General features: G+C 37.1%; 1 long non-coding RNA gene across 2 annotated transcripts in view; it reads right to left on the bottom strand.

Moving 5' to 3' along the window:
* Window positions 1-18,602, bottom strand: part of LOC107733128 (uncharacterized) — an 82,026-nt gene that overhangs the window by 39,879 nt on the left and 23,545 nt on the right. The window contains exon 3 of one of the 2 annotated variants that reach the window (XR_001638945.1): window positions 10,462-10,531. The exons of the other annotated variant lie outside the window; for it this stretch is intronic. This is a non-coding gene — a long non-coding RNA (uncharacterized LOC107733128). Of the gene's footprint in view, window positions 1-10,461; window positions 10,532-18,602 lie in introns of those variants that run through there. 2 annotated transcript variants of the gene reach the window in all.

Below are 18,602 nucleotides of genomic sequence, written 5' to 3'. Positions count from 1 at the left end.
CGGCTCACTCTAGGCCGCTGTGTGTTTTGTTGTGAAAGCGAAACTACTTTGTTTGGTCTTCCAAAAGAGGACACGACTAGAAATCAGTGGTTAAGTTGTATTTACAACACTGTTCCAGAACAGTTTAACCCAAATATTCAGATGTGTGCAGCGCATTTTATGGAGGACTGTTTTCTGATCCTGGTAGAGTAGACTACAATGCCGGCTGTTCTGACTCACAGACTGTAAGTACGTTTTCATTTGAAGGATTTGCCACTGATGATTCAAACGTGAGTTTTGAGCAGTGTAGAGTAGCGCTTGTTGTTTGTCATTTCTCCGATCACAAATGCAGACATGGTTTTATGTTTACGCGGCGCGATACGCAACGCAACGCGTATAAAGACAGTATAAGTCATTATAATCCGTATTTATGTCCCCACTGGATGCAACAAATGCCTCGTTTATAATGGGTTTTAATGTTTTTGTCTCGTCGCTCCGGCCGGGAGACGGCATCACAGTATGGTAAGGGGTGTAACATTTCCGTCACACGCTTGAGGTATTCGGCCAATCACAACGCACTGGATAGCTGGCCAATAACAGCACATCTCGCTTTCAGACGAGTTAGGGGGTGTGCCCGAAGCGTTATAAGGGAAAACACGATTCCTAACACCGTGTCTACACCGGACGCGAGCGGCGCGACAAAATACTATAGAACCACTGATCTATAATAGAGATTTATTATATATAGATCAGTCTATAGAACTCATTATAATCAGTGAGTTTCAATGCCAGGTATAATAGCAGCTCCCTGATGGCCCGAAATATATGTAGTATAATTACCCAATTATATAACTGCGAGGAAAAATATTGAAATATATATTTTCCTCCCATCTCCTATTTATTCCCTTTAGGGGTTCCGCCTACACTTCATTTTCTTTCCGAACATGGTATTGGGATGCGGGGGGAATGGATCACGATGCCGGCTCAACATCGTGATGTCTATCAGCCATCGGTGATGATGGAACATCCCTAATAAACACATTTCATTACACCAAATACAGAAAATAATGTTCTTTTTAGCAACATCATATGACCTCTTTAAATTGAGTTAAAACATAATGCAAAATTGCAATTTGAAATTGAATGCAAATGAGTAAAAAATAACTGTAATGTTGTCTTAAAGTCTTGGTGAAAGTTTCGACAAAAAAAAAGTCTAAAAAGACTTGAAGATGGAGGGACTTTTATGGAAACAGAAAACAAATGAACGATAGATACAGTTCCCTTAGCCAATTCAATTCATATTCACACTCACATTTTGCCTGTCAAACTGCCTTAAAAAATCTACAATTGCATCATCGTTCATGTGGCAAATTGTGGGACAGGATTTCCTCATAGCAGTTCCTAATCTATGCAGGGCTCAGTTATTTCAACTGAGGGACATGGGACACATGCCCAAACAAACACACGTAAGGGAAGAATTGAGGTTTCTTTCATGGCTCATTAATCTGTCAGCGGTTCATCAGCTGTCAGGACCTGGTGATGATATCATGTGTGACATCACACCTTGACCACTGCTACCTCAGTGCTCTTTTCCAGCCCAGACTCAACCCTCCACCCTCTCGGCACAACAGTATTCGAACTTATGGTGACCTTCCTCCACAATCTCACACTCTTTCCCCCAAGTTCCTCAGGGAGGCTGGCCCGCGGTGCAGGGATGACCATATGTGTCGGACCAGTGGCCATGTACAGGCGCTGGCGGTTTCAGGATGCTGCCTGTCACGCTGACATCTCATGGCTGCTCAGAACATTCTAGCACTACCCAAAGAGCCAGACAAGATTACAGAAAAGCAGCAAAGATGTTCTTACTGCTTTGCATGATGTTTCTATCACTAAATCTCACTTTATTCAGATTGAAATTTTAGATTTTAACTTAAGATTTAAATTGAAACTAATTTCAGAAGATTTAAACTGAAAAAAAGAAAAGCCACATAGCACAGAATCTGAATTGCTATTCCTTCTTGACAGTATTTGACAGTCTTACACTGTAAGCTACTGAAATTCATGAGACTTTATGGGCAGAAACTCCTTATTCCCATGTGAGGGTGGTCCATCATGGGAAAGGTCAGCGGTGTAATACTGTTAGTTCCTCTGTTCTGTGCTCAAAGGCTCTTCTCAGCCCAAGACCTGTCACTTTTCAGTCTGCCACTCAAAGCCATTTTCTTTAATTGAGCACTTGTCAGTACATTCTTCTCTACGCAAACTCCATCTCTGCATCTTCTTGCTGAAAGACCCCTGTTCATCCACAGCCACTTATTTGATCATGATTATGCTGACTTGCCATTTTTTCCTGATATATAGATTTATTGACCTGAACATAAGTCAAGATGTCAAGAAAGTGCCTATATTCAAGGAAAGGTTTTGGCTAAAAACGGCATTTGTTTTCCATCTCATAGAATCCCTAAACAGGCTTAGAAACTAGGGTGATGAAACCATGTGTTTAAAACAGCCTACAAAGCAAAATATTGTCTATTATTATAGATTTTGCACATGCAAAAAAAAAATATATATATATTATTGTTTTGCATTTCCACTAATGTCATCGTATCATATAATGAAGTTCATCACAGTATTGCATTTACCTTGGACAAAATACACAAAACTGGATTGTCTACATATTTTAATAAAAAAAAAAAAACTGTAAATAATAAAAAGTAGTAGTAGTAATTATTAAAAAATTTATTATTATTATTATTACTACTACTAATAATAATAATAGCAGCATTTGGATAACAGGTAATTTTTTACATTATTTATTTGCTAAACTGTTCATTATTTGGTTCAAAATATTATATGATCAGTAATTTATATAATTATTGTTATTATAATAAATAAATCACTAATAATATTTTGTACCAAATAATGAACAATAGGGTAAGTTTAAATTAAAATAAATAAATAAATAAATACACCAAATAATGAATAATTTGGCAAATTAAAAAATGAAAGTAATAAAAAAAATTGACCTGGCATCCAATTAATAATTATAATAAAACAACAGCCTGTAGACATTTAACATATGGATTTGCTGATTTGTAAGAACAAGCGTCACAGGGCCAAGTCTATTTTGAACATGCCTCAAACAGCTAAAAAGATATCCCTATTATACAGTACACAGTCACTGAGCCTCTCTGACTATCCTCCCCTTATCATGAACACTGCAGTCTTTCAGCATACACAGCTACCCCTGCATCTCCATCTGACAACAACACTCAGCAAACACAAGACAAGACTGAGAGCGTGAAAGAAGAACGATGGTGGCTCTTTAAAAATAAAGTTGGAAGCAGTTTTGGAAAAGGCAGAGGGAAGAAGAGTAATTTGAATGGTTGTGCTAATGACCTGAGGAGGAGCAGCACAGCAGTTGTTTCGCTGATTCGATGGCAGGTCATCGCGACAGATGTTCCCAACATATGTGGAGAATTAATTACCCACTAGTAAACAAAATCTGTGATGCAGAGAGTCGTTTTGTCCAAATTTCTTTCGTTTCGCTGTTATTAGGGGCATAATTTTTCTTGATCAGCCGGGCCCACTCCAACGCAAGAGCTCAGTAATGGGCTGCGCTGAAGGGCTGTGTGCAGCACAGACGGGTCTTTAATTGGCAGAGTTGATTGTCAGCCTGCACAATGTGAAAGCCCTTGATTATCTAATTGGTTGATTGAAGCACAGCGCGCCTGCCAGGCCACTTCAGCTACTTTTTCTCCCAGCGGCTGGAATGTCGGGAGTGTTTTCACTGAGAAGAAACAACTTGGCAGGAGGAGAACACACACTGGTGAGCTTTCGGCTGCCAGTGCAGAAAGACAAGCACATCGCTGGGTTCAAACAGGAGAGTAAGTACTGGATAAGTAACAGGAAGAGAAGCTGCACAAATGGCTTAACGACCTGAATAAAGCACCACTTAGAAGTGAGGACAATTAAGTGCTATATTCATTTAGCACATTTCTTTATGTCATTGGATTGGTTGGTGCGATGCAAAAAGTTCCGGCTTAATTGAAAGATGGAGACATGCATTAACCAGGCACGCTGTATCTCAAGAAGCTAAAATGAAAATCAATTCATAAATAAGGAATGACATTGTCCTCACAAACAAGGCAGAAAATTGCAAGAGGTAGTTAGAAGTCTCTCAACATCAAATAATATTGATTTTCCACCTCCTTGTTCACACCTTCAGTTTAATATTAGATTACTTAAAAAGCCACCCCCTCAAGGTGAATTATGTATTTCAATACAACACACAGTCGGGTTAAAAAAACACAGTCAATTCATATGACAGATGTTTAAATGACACAGTACTGTCTAAACAAAAAAAATTCTGTAGCCTAATTACTATGGTTGAGACCACTTGTTTTATTTTCAATCATATACCAAGTACTGTCAAGGCCAATATACAAGGTCAATATTTGTAATATTTCTGAGGATAAAATTAGTGATTATAGACATTAAACATTACATTTTATAGCCATCGTTATTAAAATTATATAGGCCATTATTTTACATAATTAACCTGATCAATGTTTTAACAATTTTTAATTAAATACATTTATAAACGTCACACAAATACATTATATTATCAGTCACATATAGCTTGCACATATATAAGATTGCTTCACTCATCCCTACTAATTACTATTCAGTTTACTTTTTTGTCACTAAATTACTTTACAAAGTAGGATTTAGGTTTGAGCAGATTATTTGCCATACAATTGCTAACATTAAACATTTCTATACAGTTCATTATAATGAACTGTTGTGCTACAAAGTTATTTCATTGAATATAATTATACAGCTCCCCGGTATTGATGATTTATCAGTCCTCAATGTTTTGTTCCATCATTTGAAGAACTCTTTGCTCAGCCTGACCAATAAAGTCCTGGAAACTAACATAAAGTCACTAAAATGATCTATAGATTGCTTCAGCACAGATAATTAGCGCCTTACTCAATCATAGAGTGGAGTTGAAGACGTTTTTAATGCAGCATGGCAGCGTGATTAGCTGAGGTTCAGCTTTAGAATGATCTCTGACGTGTGCCTGGCGTTCCTCACACACGTCCATTCACTTATTGGCAGGATTTCCAAAACACAGAACTGTGCATCATCTGGTCAGAAATGTAGTAAAGGGACATGTTTGAGCGGGATAAGGCTAAAGCTATGTGTGATTGCTTAACGGGGGAAATCCAAAGACTTATTTCTTCATTACATCCTTAGCTTATTGATTTTATGACATTGTTTCTTCAAGATTACACATCAGTGGAAAAATATAGCTAGTCTGATTCATTTCTCAGCCTTCAGTCTGGCACTGTGTTAAGGCCCGTTCACACCAAGGACGATAACTATAAAGATAACGATAAAGATATAGTTCTAAAAATCGTTCTCAATATTAAAGAATAGCAGAGTCCACACCACAACTATAACGATAAAGACAAAGAGAAACGATATCGTTGGAATCACTTTCAAAACGATTTTTTCTCCAGCTGATGAACGATAAAAAAAATTGACAGCCAATCAGAATCCATCCTGCTGTAACGTACGGTGGCCGAGAAGTGCAAAACAAATCACAATTCTGAAAACAAAATTGATGAACGATAAAAAAAAAATCGACAGCCAATCAGAATCCATCCTGCTGTAACGAGCTCAAGAATTTAAAGCGGCAGACACATGTGCGCTTAGAATAAACGGATGATATCGTTCGCTGGTGTGGACGCTAATATCGTTATCTTTATAGTTATCGTTCTTGGTGTGAACGGGGCTTTAGCCTCACACTTACAACAATGCCTAATAGAGCATTTATTTTCATTTGCTGTCACAAATTCTGCTTTTGAAAGCATTGTAAAAATGTTGTAAAACAGCCAAGCACCTGCGACCACACTACAAAATGAAATCTATATTGTGCACCAAGTTGCTATGATGCTTAGCAACCGTAAACAACCTACCACAAAGCTAATGGACTATATTACCCATCAGAATAATGTTTTATTGTGATTATTACTAAATATAATCATTTATTGAACATAGATGTTTTTTTTTATCATATCACTGTTCCGCAATTACATAAAAGCAACAGGCCACTTGAGGCCTATGTGTAAAAGTGATTTTTACCAAGTGATTTATATTAAATTAAAAAATATAAATACAAAAATTAAGGTTTTAAAATACCCAGAAATTTCAGAATAAAAGTTAATTTAAATTCTAGCTTTTAAAAAAACTGTCACTATGACATAAGCACTGCATTCAGTACTTTGACGAATAAGTATTGTTTTGCTTAACATCATGCTGGAATTACCCTATATTAGCCCAGTTTGTCTGGAAAAACAAAAAAAATGGACCAGCTGTATTGTACAGTAACAAAGAGCACATGCTTGTATTATGTTAGGGGCATCATGATAAATTTAAGCCTGTGTTTTCCCTCTCTTTTTCTTTCCCCGGTCTCCAACGTCCTACACAATCAATCAGCGCCCCCTTCCCTTATTTCCCTGTCTGCTGGATTTCGGATCACTGAATGTAAATCCTTGACAAGGGTATCTATATATAATATTAATGTGCGCTGTGGAGGGTTCCCTGTGAACAGAGAGCTGACTGCCAAATAAAGAGTGATCAGAGGCAGGTTACCCATCCTCCCTGGTCCTCTGTAACTCTCACCCCCAGGATGGATGGGGCATCATTAGGCAAAGGAGCTCGGCCATTCTCCACAGAAATGGCCAAGTCGGAGGTACCCATCAATCTAGCTGCACCCGTGCTTCTTCAGATACTGTCAGCGTAGCGTTAGGTACGGAGGGGCCCGTGTTGGTGTTTGAAGACCCTCTGTGTCACCTGCAGCCTGTCTCATCTGCAGGCATCTGGGGTGGCTGCCGCCGAGCTCTCCTACGACGCTCATTTCCCCTTCTAATTTATTTACTGCAGGAAATGGCCACCAAGGAGAAAATGGACAGGGAAGGAGAAAACAAAAATGTTGCCATCTACCCACCAGGGGACGGCTCAATCCCTGAGCGGCTAAAGTAACCTTTGCTATGCCAGCAGAATAGTTGTTACTTAAACCAAATTCTTATGGGCATATAAATCCACATCACTTTTTTGCTGGAGACTCACACAACAGATGCATACTCGGAACATTCGAGGAGCACCGGAGGAGCAACAACGATCATGCAGTGTTATTTTCAACACTTTTTTGGACATAATTATACATGAAAGTATAATTTACATGAAAATCATAGTTTGATGAAAGTATGTTTTATAATTAGTGAATATTTTGTGACATCATATTCATTAATTTTACTAAATCTAAAAATGGCATTTAATTTTAGTCAAAAATAACAGAATTTACATTTTATATATTTGTAAATAATATATAATATATAAAATATAGTAAATCATATTTTAGTTGATGAGCTAAATTTAAAAACATATAAACATTAAAAAAGGAAAATGACAACACAGTGTTAATGACGTTAACACTGTGAAAAATATTACATTTAAAAAACACATTATTATTAACATTACATAGGCACAGAAGACACAAGGTCCTTCCAAAACATCTTTAAATAGTTCTAGGAAAATAGACGGGAAAAAAAATCTTCCACATTCTGAAGATAATATCAAACCCAAGAACAAAGCCTGTTGGGTAAGGATTGTATCTAATTGATTTCACTGTTTGTTATGTTAATGTAATAGAGAAAACAGTGGGATATTTAAATCAAAAAGGAGAGCTGTCAGGCCGGGTGCAAAAAGGAGAACACGATACTGAATTCTGCGTCAGGCTATTGGTAATCAATTGGAATGGAGCGAGGATTGAAAAACTGTCTGCTTTGCAATTGTGCTCAGTTTGAGCAACAATTTGAAAATAACAGTGAGAAAAAAGAGATTGTGACAAAGTCAATATGGAGAGCCACTTGAAGGACAAATGAGAGAATTGCAAAGTACCCGGGTCTTTGTTACCTTGTCTGGCTGGATGTACGTGGCAGCGGCATTGAGAAGAGCTGAATGGAGCTTTCAAAAAGCAACACAATCAAAAGCCAATAATGCAACAGCTGAACAGAGACATGAATATTCTAATGCAACCACTGTGTTGTACCGCAGTAAATCAAATGCCCGAGGGCATGAGCTAAGTGAATATTTCTCATGCATTTTCAATATTACTGAAATATTAATGAGAGAAGTTAAATCAGAAAACCCCTCCCTGGACCTGCTTTACAATCAAATTTAAAAGCAGAGCCCTGTGTCAGCTGTAGTAACATCATTAATATTATGGATGTTTCTGTAATCATTTCATCAAAGTACTGGAGCTCTGCATTTCTCTCCGCACAGCATTACTGTATCAAACTGAAAAATATGACAAATGATTTATCACATTTTGTACATTTTGCAAATTCATCACACTGATACAGTGTCATACTGGTACGGCTACGTTTTACATTATTTAGGATAAATAGATGAGTGTCTTTCTCAGAGGAAAGTATTAAAAGTGGACAATATTAATAAATACGATTCGAATTTGTTCTTGAACCATGCTTATTAAATGTTGTTTACAATAAGTCATTTGGGAGGGAAGGTTCATCATGATTAAAAAAATAAATAAAAAAATACAAGACTTTGCTAAAGGCATAGTTCACCCAGAAAATAACATTTTGTCATCTACTCACTCTCATATCACTCCAAACCTATATGTTTTTTTTTTCTTCTGGAAAACACAAAGAAAATTACCATAAAAGTATTTTTTGAAGTAAGCTTTAATGTGTGTTTTATATGTTAAATAAAGCAAATGAATCTTCAATAAATTCTTCAATTATTCAAGCCACGGTGCATGCTGGGAATACCAACATCATCAAGTTATGTATTTAATTAATTTTAAGCATTTGAAATGTACTTATATCTGTGTATCTACATAATACTTTAATTATTTACTTTTGTGTGTGTGTGTGTATAGAGTGCTCAGGACCTCAGACTGGAACTAAGGTTTACCTTCCAACAAGACAATGACCCTAAGCACACAGCTAAAATAACGAAGGAGTGGCTTCACAACAACTCTGTGACTGTTCTTGAATGGCCCGGCCAGAGCCCTGACTTAAACCCAATTGAGCATCTCTGGAGAGACCTAAAAATGGCTGTCCACCAACGTTTACCATCCAACCTGGCAGAACTGGAGAGGATCTGCAAGGAGGAATGGCAGAGGATCGCCAAATCCAGGTGTGAAAAACTTGTTGTATCTTTCCCAAAAAGACTCATGGCTGTATTAGATCAAAAGGGTGCTTCTACTAAATATTGAGCAAAGGGTCTGAATACTTAGGACCATGTGATATTTTAGTTTTTCTTTTTTAATAAATCTGCAAAAATGTCAACAATTCTGTGTTTTTCTGTCAATATGGGGTGCTGTGTGTACATTAATGAGGAAAAAAAAATAACTTAAATGATTTTAGCAAATGGCTGCAATATAACAAAGAGTGAAAAATTTAAGGGTGTCTGAATACTTTCCGTACCCACTGTATATATATATATATATATATATAAATATAGAGTAGCAAGAAATCAAAAATTTTCTATTTGTTGTTCACAGGAGTAACAAAGTCATGCAGGTTTAGAACATGTTTGGAACAGGTTTGGACATGAGGGTAAGTAAATGATGACACAATGTGAATTTTTTGTTGAAATATCCCTTTAATATTTTGTTGAGTTTTCAGGACAAACGTCTCTTGTGTAGTGGAGTCTTACGGTAATACTCTGTTCTCTTGCTGCCATCTTTTGTCTGGTTCTATAGCTTACTCATGCTTTCTCCCTCTACTCACCCTCCCCACCATCATGTCTGCCAAAGGAGTTTTTCCAAGGAGAACTTTTAGGGAGGGGATGAGGAGAAAGGGCTTTATAGGAGCTGGAGTTTAGGGAGGGGGAAAGTGTTCTTAGTATCTGACTTGTTAGTCCACAACTGTCCAATTTGTTGAGGGTGGTGGGTTTGATTAAAGCAGGGGTCCCTTCTGCTGCTTGCCCCTCCCATCAATCACATTGATAAGTCCCAGAAAGGCAACATATTGCCTGGGAAGAGGACGGGGAGGGATATCAATTTCACTGTCGTGCTGTTCTCTCCCCACCCCAAACATCTCGCACCGTTTTGGTGGAAGTGCAGACCGCCAAGGAGGAGGTGAAGGGGAGAGAGGATGTAGCAGTTCTGCTGGGGTTTGAGGGGGCAGCCAGGGCTCTGGGGATTGGGAAGGGGGCAGGTTTGCAGTTAGAAAGGCTGGTCAGGGTCAGTCGAAGTTTGTTAATGTCTTTTTCTTTTTTCAGGTTAAATATGGTAGGTTCTAATACTGGACTCATTTGTGCTGACGCTGTTTGCACCGGGCCGAACGCCGCATGAGGCTATACGGGCTTTCTTCCCCCATTGTGCTGAAATACATATGAACCGCTTCCCCTGTCTTGTTAGCAACATCTATGGCATTAAACCAGCTGTCAATCAATAGCTGTACAAAGGTGTGGACGGCAGGCCAAGGTGAAGGTCATGATGACTGGCTCAGCTCTAAGGAGAGAAATAAATGCATGTCCACAATGTCATAATAGTCGTTTTTCTAATGAACTTAAATTACTTAGTCAACTTAGTCATAATCACCCTCCTTTACCAACACGCAATATTTTCACAAAGAGATCTTTAGTCATACACTTACATTAGTAATTGACTGAAAATACATTATACACATTCTTTCTGTACAGGAAAACATTAAAAGCAGAGCTTGATTCAATATTAAATGTTTTCCATACCTTATAGTAAATCAATGCTATATATTATGCAGGAACCAAAACAAACAAACAAACAATAAATAAATAAATAAATATTGAAACATTTAAATATAACTCAAAAAAAGAAGAGACATTGTTATTTGAAATTATATTTTGTTAATTTCACATGTTTTGAGTTAGTAAATTTATCTTTCATCAGGACTCAAACTCTTAATTACCTGTTATTTACTATAATTACCAAATTACAATACATGTTTTTAGCATTAGTAGAGCTACAAATTTGGACTGCTTTTAATTAATTTAGAATTATCATTTCTTTTGTTGTTTTTATCCTGCATAAGCTTGAACTGACATCTTATGTGAAATGACAACATCTGTCTTTTTCTTTGATAATCTTTTTATATCTCAATTAGACTTTGCTAAAAGTGCACTCGATTCTGCGTGGACCTCAATCAATTCTTTTTCATCTCCCCAAGCAGTCGTCAAACATAACAAGATCACAGCAGGAAGTTCATGTCACCAACTTCCCCCCCTGAACATGATAACTTCATCTGCCTCTAGATTTCTCCGCCAAATCTCCCATCCTGTCACATTCACACACTCAGTCACGTACAACCGTTACCAGCATTTGCTTTCCACCTAATGGAATCAAATGCTGCAAAAACCCCAAACGTCAGCACTTTTCATCACTTTGCATGGCCATGTTATTGTCCTTCTCGGTGCCTTTTGAATGATAATGATACAAATTACAGTTAGGCTATATTAATAACTAAACCCGAAAGCAGAGAAAGACAGAAGAGAGGAAGAGGGGAAAAAAGGTGTCTGCCTTTTCACCGTTGCTAAGTGCTAACGTGGGATTTCCTGGGCCCATTGTCATGTCAACTGGACCGGCAGCTATTCCATTGTGATGATAATGGATTCGGTGTTGTTGGCTCAGAGGTCACGAGGTCAACATAAGCTCCTTAACGGACTGTGAAATAACTCTAACTGCATTAACCTCCCCAGATCACATGGTGGGGAAAACACTCTCTCCATGATGACTGGCTCAGCTCTAAGGAGAGAAATAAATGCATGTCCACAATGTCATAATAGTCGTTTTTCTAATGAACTTAAATTACTTAGTCAACTTAGTCATAATCACCCTCCTTTACCAACACGCAATATTTTCACAAAGAGATCTTTAGTCATACACTTACATTAGTAATTGACTGAAAATACATTATACACATTCTTTCTGTACAGGAAAACATTAAAAGCAGAGCTTGATTCAATATTAAATGTTTTCCATACCTTATAGTAAATCAATGCTATATATTATGCAGGAACCAAAACAAACAAACAAACAATAAATAAATAAATAAATATTGAAACATTTAAATATAACTCAAAAAATATTGGTAACACTTCACAATAAGGTTCCATTTGTTAACATCAGTTATTTATATTAGTTAAAATGAATTAACAATGAAAAATACTTAATGTTAATTTCAAAATGTACTAATACATTATTAATATCAAAAATTGTATATGTTAATATCATTTAATGGACCTGAGCTCATGTGAGCTAACAATGAACAGTTGTATTTTTAGATGTTATATGTTAAAGATTAATAAACTGTAACAAATGTATTGCTCATTGTTATTTATGTTATTAACTAACGGGACATTATTGTAAGGTGTTACCATTATATTTAAAATTAATATTAAATAGGTGGGGAAAACACTCTCTCTCCTCAAATCAGAGGCCTTTATAGGCACCACGCGATTGGATTGAATTTTAATTGGCAAGGCGTACACCTGGCAGCAGTGCAGAGAATATTTTAATCTTTCAGAAAGGTGAGATAGGGAAAGATGGTAAACAGACAGCGGTAACGGCTGACGGGATTGTGAGGGTTAGAGCTAGAATATGGAAGGTCAGTGTGGCTTGCCTTTAACAAAAATTGCTTTTCACTTGAGCGTGTTTGCATTTTCATTCCTTCATTGTGTTTGCATGCTTGAACCATTGGGCATCTGTGCTCACATCCCAGAGTGGGCTTCCCTGGAGACGCAAGCCAGGAGGGCCGTCACGTTCTCACGTTTAGCAATGGGAAATGAAAGATTAAATCACTGTGATTAGTGAGGCTTGGAATTTGGTAGCTTGACATCACCAATCATTAGGCTGAAGGAAAAATGACCACAAATTCCATTCATTACGGAAAAAGAATACATTTTTAGACAGATAAAATTCAGTGAGTTACTAGCGATTTAATGCCATTTCTAACATTTTAAACTGAGCTATTTGTCTTGCATTGTAAATATATGGGGTTATATTGATTAAAATCATTTGCAGTACTAACCAACTTGTAAGCTATATGGACTGCACTTGTAGTAATAACTTTAAAGGACATCGTTAAATCTTATTGACTTAAGTGTGCATCTCAAACAAGTGAGGAAAAATATAAAATAGAAAAAAACAATAACTTAATCCCTTTTCCAATAAATATTTATGAAAGAATTCTGTTACATAATACATTAAAACTGTCTAAAACATTTTACCTTGCCTCCTTCATATATTTTTAAACTATGATAATCCATCACAGAAGTATTAAATGCTATAATAACTAAACAAAAACTGAATTAAACTAGGACAATTTTTACACAAAATATAACTGTCCTTCAGTTGTAACACCATTTCCATCACAACCAACAAGTTTGCCCCAATAAAGTTATTATCAATATTTGAGATGAAAACGTTATAAACAAAAAATTAAAAATCTAATTTAAATATCTATTGTGAACAGAATGCTTTTGTTGTATAATTTCTTTAATTTGGTCACACTGTTCAAACACATGTCAAACATATTATTATGTGAATTTAGGATACATAAAATGCTATCTATGAAATTTGCCAGACAAAAGAGTATTTTAATTCAAAAATGTAATTTCCACCACCATCATTTAATCATGGTATGCACTGTGCAATTAACCACAAACATTATTTGAGATGTGTTGGAAATGTTCATGACAGTTTTAAGTTCTACTGTGATATATTTAGGCCTACTAATAAAAATTCAACTTTTAAAGAGAGTTTATTTTCTAAAATTCCAATGCCAAAAGTGCCCACACTTGAAGAACCAAATCCAAATATGAAGTATTAAGCTGAGACAGGGCTCTGGAAAGGCATAATACAATCTGTATGTCTTTATGGTCAGTATCAAGCCACCTTAGCTAGGAAATGAGGGCATGCTTCAGGAGAACTCAAAGCGCCTCCACCCTCCTCCATAGCAAATTACAGGTGGCGAAATGAGGTGCTGAACTTCATAACGCTGATGGAGCATGTTCCGTGTGAATATAGGATAAACATCAATTAATTTCAGTCAATAAATAACGCTTTGAGGTCTTGCGTCAAAAAAACCGAACAATTACTTTTCCATTTTTCTTGCCAAATGGGCTGATGAGGGAAAACAGGGGATCCGGGCGCGTAAATCAGTCTTAATTTTGCCTTCCCCATTAAAAAGCCGCCATTAAGACCCTCCTCGCCTCATTTCATCTTCTTCTTGTTTCACTTTTTCAATTTGTGCAAAAGGGGGAGTTCACTCATCATAAAATTTCACTTTGGCTGGCCTATCATTTGCATCTGAGCCAATAAATAGCAATTAGCATTAACAATTAAACCAGAGAGTGGAACCAATGCCCGCTCCCTAGGAAAGCTGATGAATGGCAACGAGGAAGCTTTTTTCAAAGGGAGCTGGGGGACATTAGCTTCCGTGGCCTTCCCGTAAAACCGCACGCTCCAGGAAAGGAGTACATCCCGGGCTAAATGCTGATTTATTTGGCTTTACAACAGCCCGACACATCTCCCGTGGGGTCGAGAGGATGGCGTGCACGTCTGTGGGTGGCATTATTTGTGTGAGGGAAAGATTACGTGGAATTTCAATCCAATCTGCCACCGTGACTGACTTCCCGCTAAAGTACATAAGTGTTATGTGGCGCATTTAGTTGTAGAGAAATCACATTTTATCCTCACGTCTAGGTGAGGTGGAGTTTTGCCCTTGCACATCGCAAACATACGTTTCCTAGGAACCTAGACTATAACTGTCTCAGCTGTACTTTTCTCAGAAATAACCGGGGAGCGACACCTCATGCGGCGTATTATCCGCGGGTGGCATATGGGTCTGTTTAGCCTGGTGTAATATGAAAGCACATTTTTAATGTTTCATTTTAGTGACCCATTTTATTCCCTCTCAGCAGGACATGAAAATAAAGTGTAGGTTTGAGAGAAACTGAGAATAACCTCTAATAATAAGATTCAGACACTCTCTAATGATTCAAACACAGCACCTCTGAGACGTGTGACGAGAAATAGCGTTGGTTAATGGCATGATGACTTACTGCACGAGACCCCTCCTCTACAGTCTCGTATGCCTGGCTTTATGTACACACAGTGGGTACACCGTTCAACTCTGCTGAAAAGGAGATCATATTGTCCGTGCCTTGTGATTGCTTTCGCTTGCATTAATCATCCAGTAAAGCACTGACACAGCAGTATGGGTGCCCTGCCTAACAAACCATAGACTAAGGACAGTGACACCCAAAAGCAAAAAAGGGGTTCCGGTTAAATTGCAGGAGAACGGCAGTCATTCTTTTTTTTTATTAACATCACAGACCCATTAGAAAGCTCCTTGTTCACCTTCAGTGGAGCAGCAAATGAAGAGGCTCCAGAGCACAGGACTCCTACTGTCTCCACGTGGCCACGGCGCAGGCCAGCGCCAGTCATGTTGTAACGCTTGTAAGAAACAGATGTTCCTTCCCTGACAAATCTCCCCTTTTGATTTATTATTCATTTGTTCAGATCACAATGGAGAAGTCTTTGGCTCATTAATTAAATCCCACGCAAAAATAAAAAAAGGAAGAAAAAAAACTGACCCTCTCAAAATTATTACCAGGAAAATGACTTTGAAACATCACATCTGAGAGCAAACTTTCATGTATGAGAAAGGTATAAAAAGTAAAAGTCTGAGTAAAAATACAATCTAAAAAAATAAAGTCTGGGTAACCAGGTATATTTATAAAAAATTAATAATATAATATAAAATTATAATATAAAATGTGGTTCACCGGAAGAGAATATATTAAATAAAATATTTCAAAATAAACAGATTTCATTCATCACATGATGACATTAAATTTCTTCAATATTTTTGATTTTATTAAATACAAATAACAAAAATACCAAATATTGCAGAATTATATCATCATGTGATAATAAATAGCATATTTTAGATTGCATGACATGAAATCTCAAGCTGTTTGTGAATTTTTTTGTAACATTATAAATGTCTTTACTATCACTTTTGCTCAAAATAATGCATCCTTGCTTAATAATAGTATTACTTTCTATGTACTTTCTATTTCTATAATGACCCTAAACTTTTGAACGGTAGTGTATATTCTAAATATAAAGCATTTCAGTAAAAGCAATAGCTTAAATATCCCTGCTCCAACCAGATATCAGTCAGTCATGACAACCTGCTGTGCTTGTTATTAAAAATCACACAACTTGTGAAACACTAGTATATTGTGTGCAATAGCTGCCAATTCCAGTGTGTCAAACGATCTTTTAATTAGTCCTTTTGCTTCACTTGTTGAGAGCAATTAAAAATGAGGAAGCTGTCCCACCGGTCAATCTCCAAACTCTCACCAAACACCGCGGCGCTCTGGGGGAAGTCATCGCACAGTTGGATAATGCAGATGTCTATGTCACACCCCAATTAGAGTGATCTCACATTCCTGAAGGGTGACAGTCACATAGCGACTGCTTGCCAATCACATTTTGTCATTTCTATGACATCATTTTGCAATCTACATCGCAGCGCATGCCAAGTCATCCGCTGAAGTCTAATCTGCATCCTGCTCATAAATAAACCATGTCAGGCGAATTTTTTTTTGCAAGCTAAGATTGATTGTGATTGAGTACAGAAGCGTATAATTTGGTCTGTTATGCCTTTAAATCCTATCGTAATACAAATAAGACCAGTGCTTTGTATACAGCTGTTTGCCCAGAGCCCTATACGAATGTTGCACAAAATTAATCTGACACACAGGAATTTTTAGGAGAACTTTAGCTGTTCCTAACATGCCTGGTGAGATCACATATCCCAAGGACTGTCAGACAAGATCCGGGGTGTTCCAGTAGGTGAAAGTCAAGGATCGGGCGATAACAGAGCCCGTGCCCTGAGCAGACAGAAGGGTCACATGGCACTCGACTTCTTCATTACAGTTTCTGGAGAAGATTAAATACCTATTGACTGGCATTACAATGGACAAAGGTTTGATCTCAATGTTTTCCCCAGTTTCCAACTGCTTTGTTTGATGAAAGAATGTAAAAATACCCCGTAAGTCCCAGTGTACGAGGCTGTTCCTGATGCAAAAGCGCTTTGGGAGCTGCTAAAATTAAGTGATGTCACTTCTCAATGACATTTTAATGATACTGGAGCTCAATGAAAGAGTCGGGATGCTTTGGAGCATCTGCTGGAAATAGTCAAACACACACACACCCAAATGACAGAAACTTCCTTTGTCCCTGCTGCCACGAGGACCGTGGGGGACGAGGCCGGTCTAATTAAGTCAATCCGTGGGGAGAGCCGGTGTCATTTCTACTTGGCATCAGCACTCTGGCACTGGCAGCATGGTTGGCATTGAGCATCTCAGAGGAGAGATGGAGAGACAGATTTGAGGAGAGAGATAAGTAGGAGACATGTAACTGATTTGGCACGCGCCGAGAGCTTTGGCATGTCTGTGGTTCGGCGGCTCCCGTCTCTCTCCATCTCCCCGGGCTCCTCAGTGTGTTTGAGTAAGCACTCTGTGTTTCGACAGCCCATGCCAGCAGAGCAGGTACAACATGTCTTAATAGACTCAACAGAAACGACAACAGGAAGCCAGATGATCAGTCAAAGAAGAACATCAATTAAAATGTCAATAGATTAAAACCAGTTTCACTGATTTTTGAGTACAGGAAACAACTGGCTACATCACAAAAAAAAAGCATTTTCTGAGGTATTCAGTTACATTTTGGTGCAACCTTCTGCTTTTTCCATTTTCTCACAAAATGTGTTTTTTCTTGTTGCACCTCAGATACAAAAAATGTGTACTGTCATGAAAAATATGTATAATATTTATCTCATAATACTGGCAAAATCTAGCATTCAGCTACTATAAATAAATAATAGAAACTGATTGACTGATTTTCAGATCCATCCACTGAATTGTCATCACAGTCAGACACAATTTCTTTACAATATGAATGAGGCTTCACATAACATGATTGTGAAAAAAAATAACTTTAAAAAATGTAACTAAACTATTAAATTAATTACATTTATTAAAGTCATAGGAGGGAAAGGGTCCTTCAGGATATGATAGTGCCTGATTTAAAATGTTTTCAAAATACAGCTGTGAAAATGTGATAGTATATATATTTTTAAAACGCAACATTTTGTTTTATACAGACACAAAAAAATAACAAAATACATAAATCATAATATATTTTCAATCTACATGAAAGTTTTAAGGGTAGTGAGTAATAATGTAATATCACAAGTTTGATCAAATACAGAGAAAAAGGAAACAGTAAATGTTTGCAACAAACATTCTGGTGATCATCTCTGATTAATTTCAAAATGTAAATATAGCTAATAATATAAATAAAAAAAACAAATAAATTAAATATATATTATTATTAATAATAATAATAATAATAATAATAGCAGGTAAATTTGTGGGACATGTTTTGTCCCATGTCTCAAGAATCAATGAACTTTTAAAATATGTTTGTATTAAGAACTGCAGCATTCAATTGTTGAACATTTAATGAG

Source organism: Sinocyclocheilus rhinocerous, unplaced genomic scaffold (assembly GCF_001515625.1).
Source record: "Sinocyclocheilus rhinocerous isolate Xijiao unplaced genomic scaffold, SAMN03320098_v1.1 scaffold8, whole genome shotgun sequence".
Taxonomy (NCBI): domain Eukaryota; kingdom Metazoa; phylum Chordata; class Actinopteri; order Cypriniformes; family Cyprinidae; genus Sinocyclocheilus; species Sinocyclocheilus rhinocerous.
Note: the sequence above shows the minus strand (reverse complement) of the source record. Positions and strands in the feature narration are given on the sequence as shown.